General features: G+C 39.6%; 1 pseudogene; it reads left to right on the top strand.

The window, feature by feature from the left end:
- Positions 1-1,609: 1,609 nt before the first annotated feature.
- LOC143855397 (2-dehydro-3-deoxyphosphooctonate aldolase pseudogene) lies at positions 1,610-4,590 on the top strand (annotated as a pseudogene).
- Positions 4,591-13,616: the final 9,026 nt, after the last annotated feature.

The following is a 13,616-nucleotide window of genomic DNA, read 5'->3' as shown; positions in this document are numbered from 1 at the left end:
GGATTAAAAAATACGTTTAATATTATGTACAATAATTGGATTTGGACTCACAATCAGTTGGCAAAATCTTAAAAGAATAGGGGCTTACTTGTATAAAAAATGCATAATAGATTGTTAGCGGTAGGCCTCATTTGGGTCACGGTCAATTCTGGATTTTGAGAATTGACTCAACTTTTTTTTTTTTTTTGAACAGCAAATGCCGAAGTTCGACTAATTATTAGACTCAAAATTACGGTCATATTTGTTTTGGATTTTGGGAATCAATTTTTAGTCCAAAACTGATTATTGGACTTAAAATTGATGAGTAAAAGGTGAGAAGTAGCTAAAAACAAGGAATGGTCAATCATATTTTGGGTGGAGTATTTTGTTTCCTTATTCATCTAACTTTTCTTATTCTCTTCTCTCCGTCCTTCTCATGTATGTACCTCTCCCACCCTCTCTCATCATTGGGTAAGCTAATATTCTAGAAAAAAATTCATGGTAGCCAGACACGCCCTTAGGGAAAAAATATTTCAAGTCTTTAAAACAAAGATGTTATATAACAACATGCTAGCAACACAATAAAAGCTCAGCTTATGATAGTGAAAAACTTTACCTGTTGAACTATTGTTGACACCCCATTTTCACCGGACCCTAAATCACCTTTGTTTGAATAAAACACTCACAATTTAATAAATTAGAGTCCTAAACTTGACCAAAGGGTAGTTTAGGATCCCAAGGAAATCCCTTTTAAATTTCAAAGAAATTGTATTAAAACTGCCTAATAAGACAAGCCAAGTTTGTGTCACAATGCAAGAGGGGAGTGAATTATCCATTCAGTAAGTCAGTCATACACGTGAACAAAAAGGGGATGAGGTAGCATAGCTTGGGACAATTGGTAGCTTACAAGCAAGCTAACAAACAAAAAGGGGTGGTTTATCTTGTTTTATTTTTCATTAATCATTTTTCCCAAAGACCACCCCATGCAATAAAACATGGTTATAAAATTTATCAAAAAAGAGGCTTTCCATAAGAATTTAAGACCCTAGGATCCTGGGTTAACAGATGAAATCGAGGAGAAAAGTTTTGTTCTACACGATTTCTAGTTCCGCTGCGCGTAGCAATTTCGCCCTAGGGTGAAAACTCTTCCAACACTTAGTGCATCATATTAGACAACACTCGTCCTTTTGGAAAGAGATATCGACATAACTTTCGGAGAGATGTCGTTGATGGCATTAATGGTGGTGTGACGACATAATCATGGTCACGTGAATCAGGGTAAATCAGAGAGTGACATGTGTCATCCATCCCTTGTCTCAAAACGACGTGACCTTTCTCGCGTGGGAACGAAGGGCTTATTAAAAAAGGCTTAAACACTTATTTGCCTATTTTACACATTTTAGAGGGTTTTTGTTCCGGCGAAGCCAGTGAGGTTCTTTGATGAGATTTCATTTCTTTCGGGGAGGCCACCACAATTTCGAGTCTTTTTTAGTGCATTCCCGGTGATTCTCCCTATGAAACGCAACCCAGCAGCCACCCCTCACCGGAATTCTCTTTTAATCGGTGTGTCCTATTTCTTCCTTCCATTGCTTTTGTTTCATTTCCCTATTTTCCCCTTTCTTTTCCGGCGATGCCAGACGCCACGGATTCCGAGAATCCGTCAGAAGGGGAGTTTTATGTTATAAAGTCAGAATCTTCTTCACTGGTGAGGAAGGACGAGAGTGAGAATTCCGGGGAGAGTGAACCTATGCCAATGCTTAAACAGACGGGGGGGGGGGGGGGGGGGGGAGAAAATGAAATAGATTCAGAGGTCACGATTAGTGATTCACGAGCTAGAAGTGAACCGAACCTAAGTGAGTCTGAGGAAGGGCTTGAAATCTCTAGACGCCTGTAGACACCCCATTTTGACCAGACCCAGGTTCGCTAGCGTTGGTGTGAAACCTTGTCAAATCAGTGAGCTGAGGTCCCAAATTGAACCCTAGGGTAGCTTAAGGTCTCCCGTAGGTCTCTGTAAAATTTCATCGAAATCCGAGCGCGTTTACTCAGTAAATGAGCCAGGAGAGCGAGCATAGTGCGAATCCAGAAGGGGGGCGATTTATCTGCAGAGGAGAATATCCAGTTGAGAAGGGGGGTACATTTATCCTGCGGAGGTCGCGCCCGGGCCAAATAGGACAAAAATGGTTGGCGCGCCTCATCAATATCCGCGCGCCTCATCAAGTGGGGATGCGGATATCAGCGCATTTATTTCGATATATTAAAAAAAAATCAAGAGAAGAGGGACACTGTTCATTTCTCATGAAAATTTTGAGAAAACGAAGAGAGAGCGAGAGCAGAGAAGCTTGGGTTTTTCTTCCACCGATTGTTTTTTTTCTCCGACCGGTCACCGGAAATCCTACCTCCGATCATAAGTTGAGAAAGAGAGGGAGTGAGAGATCGGAAAAAATAGATTTCTAGATCTTCTTCTCTGGCTGAGCTCGTCGGAGCTCCGATTGTATTTTAGATCTCAGATCTGGGGATTTCTCACCTTGAAGCTTGAGAGAAAATCCCAGATCTAAGATCTTGGGAGAATTTCTGGGCTTATAAAGAAATAGCTGAAGAAGAGAGGGAAAAATCTCCCGCAACCCCTATTCCGATCATCTTCCTCCAAGGCTCCGGTCCTATTCCGGCGGATCTTCAATCATTTTCTGGTGAAACTCTTCTTCTCAGGTTAGACATCTTTTATTTTTCTAAATGGTTTAGTTCTACTCTTGTTCTTGTTCAAAACCTTATTTGAAAGATCTGAGAGAGATTAAGAGGGAGGGAATAGATTTGGATCTAGAAAATCAAATTTGTTATTGATCTCGCCTGAGATCTGATCTAGTATCCGATTTCTTCTCCTCCAATCCTTAGATTTAATTCAAACCCTATGTTCAGCCTTGAAATCTTAGATCCAATCTCACAGATTTGGATTCACCTTATTTTGTTAAAATTGATATTGAGCCTCATTTATTCCGACAAAATATTTGCCAGAATCTGATCTGGTTTTGATCTTCAGATCTGTGTGATATTAGCTTAGATCTGAAATTTCTGAAGCTAATAAAATAAAATAAAAAAGAAAAAAAAAGAAAAAAAGAAGAAGAATTAGATTGAAGAAGCATTAGATTGAACGGTAGGAGAATAGAGAAGAAGGTAATAATCCTTGAAATTCCCTTATGTCTCATCATTTCTCAAGGTTAGTGTTTATTTTGTTCTTTATCTTGCTTTATGCCATGTGATTGTGATTAATGTTAGGATCTGTGCTAATTTTTCACGAGTTGGAGTTATCCTCGTTTCATATCTATTTGATGATGCATGATAATCAGTTTTGTTAAATTAAGCACAGTCTCTTTATGATTTGAATTTGTTTCTTGTAGAACTTTATTTGATTGTATCTGGTTATCCTCCTTGGAAAGTCTGAAATAATTCATTAATCACTTGTGAAAATTCCCCTCAGATAATTACAAGTTAATAGGGGGTCTTATGATTTGTAGTCATTTTATTTCTAACAATTATCTGATGGAATGTGATTAAGTAATATGATGTGTGTGTATGTGTATAAACATGTCCCTGTTATAGTGATATTTGGTTTCAATGCAAGCATATCAAGAGAAACAGTTTTCCGCCTGTTGGGTTGCATGTGACATGTTAGTTTTAAAGCTTCAATGAAAATTGGTATTTTGCCTCAAATTCAATTAATATATTAGTGTTACATCAATTCATTGAGAATCTTGAGACCCTTCTAATTACTGTGAGGCCAAAGGAAGGTCACTTTGGATTTGTACTCATGCCTTGCTCTTAGTAAAAAGAGTGTTTTCATTTGTTCCTCTAATGTCGATTCCAAGGTTGGGTTGCAGCTGGTTTTCAAGTCCAGCTTTGACAAAGCTAATCGTACATCTTCTAAATCATTTCGTGGTCCCGGAATGGAAGAAGGATTGAAGATCCTTGAAAAGGTTAAAATGGCATATGACCTTCCCATTGTGACTGATGTGCACGAGACTAGCCAGTGTGAACCTGTAGGCAGAGTTGCAGATATTATTCAAATTCCAGCTTTAATATGCCGCCAGACAGATCTTCTAGTTGCAGCTGCCAAGACTGGAAAAATTATCAATATTAAGAAAGGCCATTTTTGTTCTGCTTCTGTCGTGACAAACTCTGCAGAAAAGGTTAAGTTGGCTGGGAACCAAAATGTGATGGTTTGTGAGTGAGGAACGATGTTTGGCTATAATGACTTGATTGTTGATCCACGTTAACTTGGAGTGGATGAGGGAAGCAAATTGCCCTGTGGTAGCAGATGTTGCACATGCACTTCAGCAACCTGCTGGGAGAAAGCTGGAAGGTGGCGGTGTTGCTAGTGGAGGCCTCAGTGAGCTAATACCTTGTATTGCAAGGATATCTGTTGCTGTTAGGGTGGGTGGATTATTCATGGATGTGCATGACGATCCTTTAAGCGCGCCTGTTGATGGTCCAACGCAATGGCCCCTGTGCTACCTGGAGGAACTACTAGAAGAGTTGATACCTATAGCTAGGGTCGGTAAGGGGAAAAGGCCAATGAAAATTGATTTCATACCATTTCATGATCATTGGGACGCTTGAAACCATTGTATCAATTTCTTGTCAATTTCAAAAGATTCATTTATGTTAAGAGCGGGTGGGAGCTTCTTGAGGGCGATGAAGGCGCTAACCCAAGCCAATCATCCTTAGAGGACTTGCTCAGCCCTAGTAGTGTCCCTCTCTTTTATTTAAGAGACTTTCTAAGTCTTTTAGATATCTTTTAGATAGAGGAACGTTTTGTTTAGGAGATCACTGTGGTCTCAGTAATGAGTTGCACTAGGAGACATGCTTTGTCTCATTAAGGTGTTTATCCCTCGGAGACAAACCTTGTTATTTAGAACCTCCCTTCTGAGAGTCCTTTTTAGTTTGATAGAGAGTTTGTCCATAGGAGGCAGGCTTTGCCTCATTTACAGAGTCCCTGTTTAGGAGATATACTCTGTCTCATTAAGGTAGTTCTCATTTGGAGACAAACCTTGTAGCTTAGAGCTTATCCCTTAGAGGGTATACCTTGGTTTTGTATAGAGAGCTAGTTCTTAGGAGGCATGCCTCGCCTCATTTGTAAAGCATTTTCCAAGTTGTATCCTAACTTGTTTCCCCTGTTATTAGGAGACCAGCTTTGTCAGGTAATAGTCTATCATTCTTGTATAAGAGACAGGCTTTGTCTCATTGGAGAGTTTTCCTTTTAGGAGGCTTATCTAGCCTCGTGTTAGAGTACCCTTCTTTTAGAGCGAGTCTTTGATTCGTTTGTCTTTTTAGTGATATTATTAGAGAGTCTTTGACTCATTCGTCCTTTTAGGTGGCATTATTAGAGAGTTTTTGACTCATTTGCCCTTTGGTAGCTATTGTAGAGTCTTTGACTCATCTGTCCTTTATGTATAGGAGGCTAGCAGTATCAATAGAGCTTTTCTTATTTGTGATCTTAGATCACTCTCTCGTCTTTGGCGCTAGCTTGCTTTGTTTAGGGGTTTCCCCTATTTTCCTTAGGGTTTAGCCCTAGGGTTTTGCTCTGTATGTTCCCTCCGGTCTTTGACCAAAAGGGTGAAATCAAAATTTTAAAATCCAAACACATGTTAAAACATTTAAAACTAAAAAATATTAGAAATTTAAAACATCAAAAACATTTAAAAAACATTAAAACCGTTAAATCATTTGAAGTGTTAGGTTTTAGTTATGAGAGTGCCATCCGAACTACGTTGGCTTGATCCTCTTCCGAGGTACGTAGTGCAGCTTGGGATTTACATCCCAAGGCCAGCCAAACTTTTGTAAATAACATTTTAAATCTTTTTGAATAAGTAAACTTTTAAAACCTCATTTTCAAAAGATCTTTCTCTAAGAGTTAGGAGTTTCTCCTAGATAGAGATTTTTAGAGTTAGGGTTTTTCTTTTGATAGGTTGTTTGATTGATTGTTTGTTGTGTGCTTGTTTTAGAGTTAGGGGTCTGTCCTAGAGTTATAGGAGCGCCTCCGTCCGGTCAGTCGGCGATCCATATCGCCGAGTGATGACTAGAATAGGATACGCTAGTCCACCCTTTGTTTTCCTTAGGAAATACAGCCTAGTTACACATAGGTTGTAAGAACCACCTGCATTAGCTTAGGGCTAATCTGCATTTAGTTAGGGCATATAGGGTGTCTTAAAATCCACAATTCACTGGAATTTAAATAATCGTACAAGAAATTTCTAATAACTGGTCCGGTCTTTTAGATCGAGTCTAGGATAGAGGTCTATGTGTCTTAGGCATCATAGTTTAGAATAAGTGCGAAGAACTACGTTGCCTTGATTCTCGTGGAGGCGGGGATACGTAGGCTTCTTTGGATGAATACCAGACCATCCGAAGACTCGGGCCAATCATTTAGAGTCTTAGGATTTGTTGTATTGTTATTATATGTTTTGATGTGTTTTCTTACTTTATCATACTGATCCTTTACCTCTAACTGTAGCTTGTATGTGTATGTCCACCAGAATTTAGACACCCATTAGACTTGTCACTCATAACCCAGCTATGCTTAGGTGACACATCTTTCATTTTATTTTATATGTGTTTATTATCTTTATTCTCAGGAAATGCATGCTTAGGTAGACGACTCGTGATGATTGTTCCCATTTCACATGATTTTTACCCAAACTTCTTTGGAGTTAATGAAAATGGCATAAGAGACCAAGTGCTTGCACTCGGACGAATTGGAGGTGCTCTCAGACCTTCTCCATTCGTAACCAGGCACGAACCCATATATATTTCTGGTTATCCATTGCACAGAGGATTTGATTTTAGGGTTCCAAGGCATATCCATGGATGGCGACTCTGAGTTTATTTCAGGTATGTCTTGGTTTCGAGCCTTGGCTCCGGATGTGGACCCCGATCCGAGATAGGCGGCGAGAGGGAACGGGTCCCCCACATCCTTTGGATCATCCACGTGTGAAGGAGAGCTCTACCAAGGAACTCTCGAAACGGATGCCACCCTCATAGCATAGCATGAGTGGCGATATAAAAAGAAAGAGATATGTCTTGATCCGGAACCGAGGTTCGAAACCGAGACATACCTAAAATAAACTCAGAGTCGCCATCCATGGATATGCCATGGAACCCTAAAATCAAATCATCTGTGCAATGGATAACCAGAAATATATATGGGTTCGTGCCTGGTTACGAAAGGAGAAGGTCTGAGAGCACCCCCAATTCGTCCGAGTGCAAGCACTTGGTCTCTTATGCCATTTATTATTAACTCCAAAGAAGTTTGGGTAAAAATCATGTGAAATGGGAACAATCCTCAGGAGTCGTCTACCTAAGCATGCATTTCCTGAGGATAAAATAATAAGCACACATAAAATAAAATAAAAGATGTGTCACCTAAGCATAGCTAGGTTATGAGTGCATGCCTAATGGGTGTCTAAATTCTGATGTGCAAACACATGCAAGCTATAGCTAAAGGTATAGGATCAGTACAAGAAAGTAAGAAAACACATCAAAACATACGATGACTACACAACAAATCCTACGACTCTAAATTATTAGCCCGAGTCCTCGGATGGTCTGGTATTCATCCAAAGAAGCCTACGTATCCCCGCCTCCACGAGAATCAAGGCAACGTAGTTCTTCGCGTCTATTCTAAACTAGAATGCCTAAGACACCTAGACCTCTATCCTAGACTCGATCTAAAAGACCGGACTAGTTATTAAAGTTTCTTATACAATTATTTAAATTCCAGTGAATTGTGGATTTTAGGACACCCTATATGCCCTAACTAAATGTAGATTAGCCCTAAGCTAATGCAGGTGGTTCCTACAACCTATGTGTAACTAGGCTGTGTTTCCTAAGGAAAACCAAAGGTGGACTAGCGTATCCTACTCTACTCATCACTCGGCGAAGTGGATCGCCGACTGACCGGACGGAGGCGCTCCTATAACTCTAGGACAGACCCCTAACTCTAAAACAAGAACACAACAAACAATCAATCAAACAACTTATCAAAAGAAAAACCCTAACTCTAAAACTCTCTATCTAGGAGAAACTCCTAACTCTAGAGAAAGATCTTTTGAAAAACAAGATTTTAAAGGTTTTTGAAGAAAGTTTAAAATATTATTTACAAAAAAGTTTGGCTGGACTTGGGATGTAAATCCCAAGCTGCACTACGTACCTCGGAAGAGGATCAAGCCAACGTAGTTCGAAACGAACTCTCTAACTACACTCAGAACATTTTAAAACAATTCAAATGTTTTGATATTTTTGGATTATAGGTTTCTGATGTTTTCACTCTCTTGGTCAAAGACCGGAGGGAAAATACAAAAATAACACCCTATGGCCAAATCCTAGGGCTAAAAGGGGAAACTAGGCTCTACTAATACCATTATAAGAGCAAATGAGTCAAAGACTCTCTAATAACACCGCAAAGGACAAGTGAGTGAAAGACTCTCCGAAAGAAAAGGAATATGAGTCAAAGACTCTAACAATACCAACTAAAAGGATAAATGAGTCAAGGACTCTCTAAAAGAAATGAAAACACGAGTCAAAGACTCCAATAACACCAACTAAAGGATAAATGAGTCAAAGACTCTCTAAAAGAAATGGAAACACGAGTCAAAGACTCCACTAACACCAACTAAAGAATAGACGAGTTAAAGACTCTCTAAAAGAAATGGAAACATGAGTCAAAGACTCCAATAACACCAACTAAAGAATAGACGAGTCAAAGACTCTCTAAAAGAGAAAGAAACAGGAGTCAAAGACTCCACTAATACCAACTAAAGGATAGATGAGTCAAAGACTCTCTAAAAGAGAAGGAAACACGAGTCAAAGACTCCACTAACACCAACTAAAGGATAGATGAGTCAAAGACTTTCTAAAAGAAAAGGAAACACGAGTCAAAGACTCCACTAACACCAACTAAAGGATAAATGAGTCAGAGACTCCCTAAAAGAAAAGGAACATGAGTCAAAGACTCCACTAACACCAATTAAAGGATAAATGAGTCAGAGACTCCCTAAAAGAAAAGGAACATGAGTCAAAGACTCCACTAACACCAACTAAAGGATAAATGAGTCAGAGACTCCCTAAAAGAAAAGGAACATGAGTCAAAGACTCCACTAACACCAACTAAAGGATAGATGAGTCAGAGACTCCCTAAAAGAAAAGGAACATGAGTCAAAGACTCCACTATCACTAACTAAAGGATAGATGAGTCAAAGACTCTCTAAAAAAACCAATAAGAGAAAGATTGAGTCAAAAACTCTTTAATAACACCACCTGAAAGACAAATGAGTCAAAGACTCTCCTATAACACCATCGAAAAGGCAAATGAGTCAAAGACTCTCCTATAACACCACCTAAAAGGCGAATGAGTCAAAGACTCTTCTATAACATCACCTAAAAGGCGAATGAGTCAAAGACTCTCTAAATGAGGCAAGGCATGCCTCCTATGGGTACACCATTTATCAAAATCAAAGCAACCTCCTTGAGGTTAAGCTAAAAAAAGAGGCTTGCCTCCAAAGGAGGACTTCCTAATGAGACAGAATATGCCTCCTAGTACAGGTTCTAGTATCTAAAGAAGTCTAGAAGACTGCGCTAGTCCACCAAGAGAGCAGAAAAGAGCTACTAGGCAATCACAAATTTCCATTCAATTCTTATATAAACAAATCAAGTACTAAGCAAAGAAAGACTTATAACCAAAGAGTACACAACCTGTAATAATAGCAATCATAGCATGATAAACAACATTAATTAGCCCAGACCAGCCGCTAGGTAGCCTAATGAAGTAAAAACAATATCAAACACTTCAAAGCCAACCACAAACCCCAATACGGGGACTCCAATGAAATCAGATGATGCCAAAGTAATCATCTGATTTCCTACACGTATAATATTTCTACAAACCGCCTTGAAATCAGACGATATTCGTGTCAAGGACATCGAATAATGCAAATCATCTGATTTCCTTCTTCAATAAAACAATTTATTTAAAATAAAATTAATTAGCCCAGACTAGCCGCTGGGTAGCCTAATGAAATAAAAAGTGATATTAAACACTTCAAAGCCAACCAAAAACCCCAATACGGGGACTCCAACGAAATCAGATGATGCCAAAGTAATCATCTGATTTCATACACATATAATATTTCTACAAACCGCCTTGAAATCAAACAATACTCATGTCGATAACATCGAATAGAGTAGTCATCTGATTTCCTTCTTCAATTAAACAATTTATTTAAATAAAAAATAAGTATGATAAGCTTTCAAGATAGTCTCACCTGAACAGTCCATTCATCTTCAGAACCTAACTCAAAACTTAACATAAAAGAAGAATCTTAAATTTTCAACAAATTATACAAATGCATGCAATGATATTTCTGATTTTTATAAATTTTGGTGCATAACAGGGGGCATCAACTTGTGCAGATTCAAGTGCAAAAAAACGGTGAGCCACAAAACACAAAGATGGGCTCCAAGTAACCTTATCATTGCCCTTGCAATGAGGAAGAGATGAACTACCATCTAATGGTGTCTAAAAGACTAAGTAAGTCTACTAAACTAAGAGGGGAAACCTACTTGGACTAAGCAAGTCCCCTGAGCATGCCTCCCACCAGAAAAGGATTGAACCCATTTCCCCCTTCTATCCAAGCATAACAAGGGGCCTTTTCAAACCTATATCCCTCATTAATGTCCTCACATCTGCTAACTTGCTCCAACATCCCAACATCTGCATACATGTTAGCAATAATTACATAGTAGCCTGGATGCGCAGGCCTCATTTCTAACAATTTCTCAGCTGCCCACCTCCAATTTTTATGCTTTGATGGTCCCAACAAACATCGAGGAGTGCAGCCCACATGACAAGACTATGCCTAAAGAGCATCCTTATAATAATCTCCTCTGCCTTTACAACAAATACTTTAAGACTATCAATTTCAGTGAAGAGGTTGTCCCTCCCCTTTTTTCAAGGATTTTCGTTCATCTATAAACTAATGACCTACACAATTCATTATGCTAACAGGCCACAACACTAGTAATCATTCAGTTAAACCAAAAGGAAAACAACACTATGAAAACTCAGTAAAACTCATAAAGCAATCAACAATAACTGTGCTACTATCCTTTTTCTAGAAATAAGAGCAACTTATACCAATTAGAAGCAGAATTATAACTGGACAACACACAGATGAACTGATGAAAGGATCTTCTTTGCAAAGATCAACTGAAGCTAAAATTTATATGAAGAAACCCTCATAGAAAAATGAGCATCGAAAGGAAATATCATTCTAAATTCTAAGCATCAAGCACAAGCATTCCAAATTGAAAATAATATATTAAGGAAGTTAGTGTCACCTTCTTTGAATGCTTTGCTCTTTTCAGACCTAGGAAGCTCAATGCACAATCCAGTGGCTTGCAAATGCCGAGCAAGGGAGCTGAAAGGAAGATGAGCTTGAAATTTAAGCTCTAGGCCTCCTTCTTCCTCTGTTTCAAATTAGGGGAAAACCTAATCGAAACAGATCCTTAAATTTCAGATCCTAGATCTGAGGGTTCCTCCTCAGATCTGAGATTTATTTTTGATCATCTCCAACTCTCAAACTCTCTCTATCCCAGCTCTAATGGTGAAAGAAAATAGGAATCGAGTCCCAAAATTGAAGAGAATAATGGAGTGATGGTGGGGGTTTGCCGATTGGCCGGAGCTCCGGTCAAGCCGCCGGAGAAGAAGATCAACACTTCTTCTCCGAATCTGCCCAGATCTAAGGTTTCATGGATAAATCTCTTGAATATCAAAGGAGAAAGACAAATGCGAAGGAGATCAGAGATCGGAGCTCGACAGGTGGATGAGTTCTCAGAAATAGGTGATCGGAGCTCCAGCACCGTTGCCGGAGGAAAAGAAAAATCCTCCCTCTCTGCAATCTCTCTCGGTTTTTCTTTCTCAAGAAAAATCCTAATTCTTTTTGCAAATGGGGGTTAGATCTGGGTTTCAAAGAGGAGAAGGTTCTTGATCGGATTTGGTTCGGGTTGGCCGGAGGTAGGCCGGAGAAGAAGATAGAAGAAGAATATGATCGGTGGTGGGGAGATGGAATCTACCGGAGAGGGAGGTGGATTGGAGCACGGCCGGAGGATTAGAGAAGATCGGAGAGGGATCGGAGCAGAAAAGGTTGCCGAAAAAGGATCAAAGAAGGTGGATCGATGATCGGAGAGATTGCCGGAGAAGAATCGGAGAGATCGCCGGAGAAGAATCGGAGAGATCGCCGGAGGAAGAAAACCCTAATCTTTTCTCTTTCTCTCTCTCTGCGAATTTTCGTGCCTCAACAGTGATCTCGATTTTTCATATTTATAAAAAAAATTCATGTTGATATTGGCACTCCAAATGGATAAAGCGCGCGAATTTATAAGTGCACCTCCGCCGCTTTGTCCTATTAGCGAAAGACAAAATCGAAATTTCACATTTCAAAGGTGCACCCCCTCTTCGGCTAATCCACCCCCCTTACAGGTTTACACTATGACACTGATTCATCTCGTTCGCTGATCAAACGAGCTCGGATTCCAACAAAATTTTATGGGGACCTATGGGGGACCCTAACCTAGCTTAGGGTTCAATTTGGGGTCCTAACTCATTGATTGGATAGGGCTTCGCACAAACATCGCGAACACGGGTTAGGTCAAAATGGGGTGTCTACACCGGATCGAGACATATTTCTTTCTTTTTATATCGCCACTCGTGCTATGCTATGAGGGTGGCATCCGTTTTGAGAGTTCCTTGGCAGAGCTCTCCTTCACACGTGGATGATCCAGAGGGTGTTGGGGACTCGTTCCCTCGCCGCCGACCTCGAATCGGGGTCCACAACGCCGAGTTCAAGGTGGACCTAATCATGAATGTTAGAAATGTTGTAAAACCCCGAGCAAAATCGCTACACATAGCGGAAGAATAAACTGTGTAGAACAAATTTTTTGGTCTAACCTAGAATTCATAGGGACTAATTGATTTTATGGTGATTTAATAAACACAAATATAAATCAAATACCTTTAGTTGTTGTAGATAAAAGCACGTTCTCTTGATCTACTCCTCGAAAATTCGTCGGCGATCTAATCGACGCGAAACTGCAAGTTGAGGATTCCTTTTGTTGCGCATAAGAACTTGTGTACAACTTATTGTTCACTTTATAATCTGATCTAAATCGGATTATAATATGAGAATATCTGTTTAGATCAATGGAGCTTAGTTAGATGATTGTCTTTGACCTTCAAAAGACAAAACTAGTTGAAGGAATTAAGAGAGAAGAAGAAGAGAAAGAGTTTGGGGTGTCTCTACCAATTTTCAGCACATAGAATTATGGGAGAGCTCTAAAAAACTCGAGCAATATGTCTTGTATTTATAGAGTTTTCAATTGCCATTTGCACAATCCAAAGTTTATAGAGAAATCCCAAAAACTAAGGAAACTAGTCACAATTGGAAGCTCCGATTGGGGAAACAAGCCACCCCACTTTAGGAAACCCACATGGGGCACCCAAGGAGGGCGTCACTTGCTGTCCAAGCAACCCTAGGTTGCCTCATGTGGTTCCCTAGTCTCTAATTTTATTTATTCAATCTTTCTTTCTCTCT

The sequence above is a fragment of the Tasmannia lanceolata genome, unplaced genomic scaffold (genome assembly GCF_043159265.1).
Source record: "Tasmannia lanceolata isolate RefF3 unplaced genomic scaffold, GAP_Taslan_0.1 ptg000021l, whole genome shotgun sequence".
NCBI lineage: Eukaryota > Viridiplantae > Streptophyta > Magnoliopsida > Canellales > Winteraceae > Tasmannia > Tasmannia lanceolata.
The sequence above is the reverse complement of the archived record's forward strand: the minus strand, read 5'-3'. Positions and strand labels throughout refer to the sequence as shown.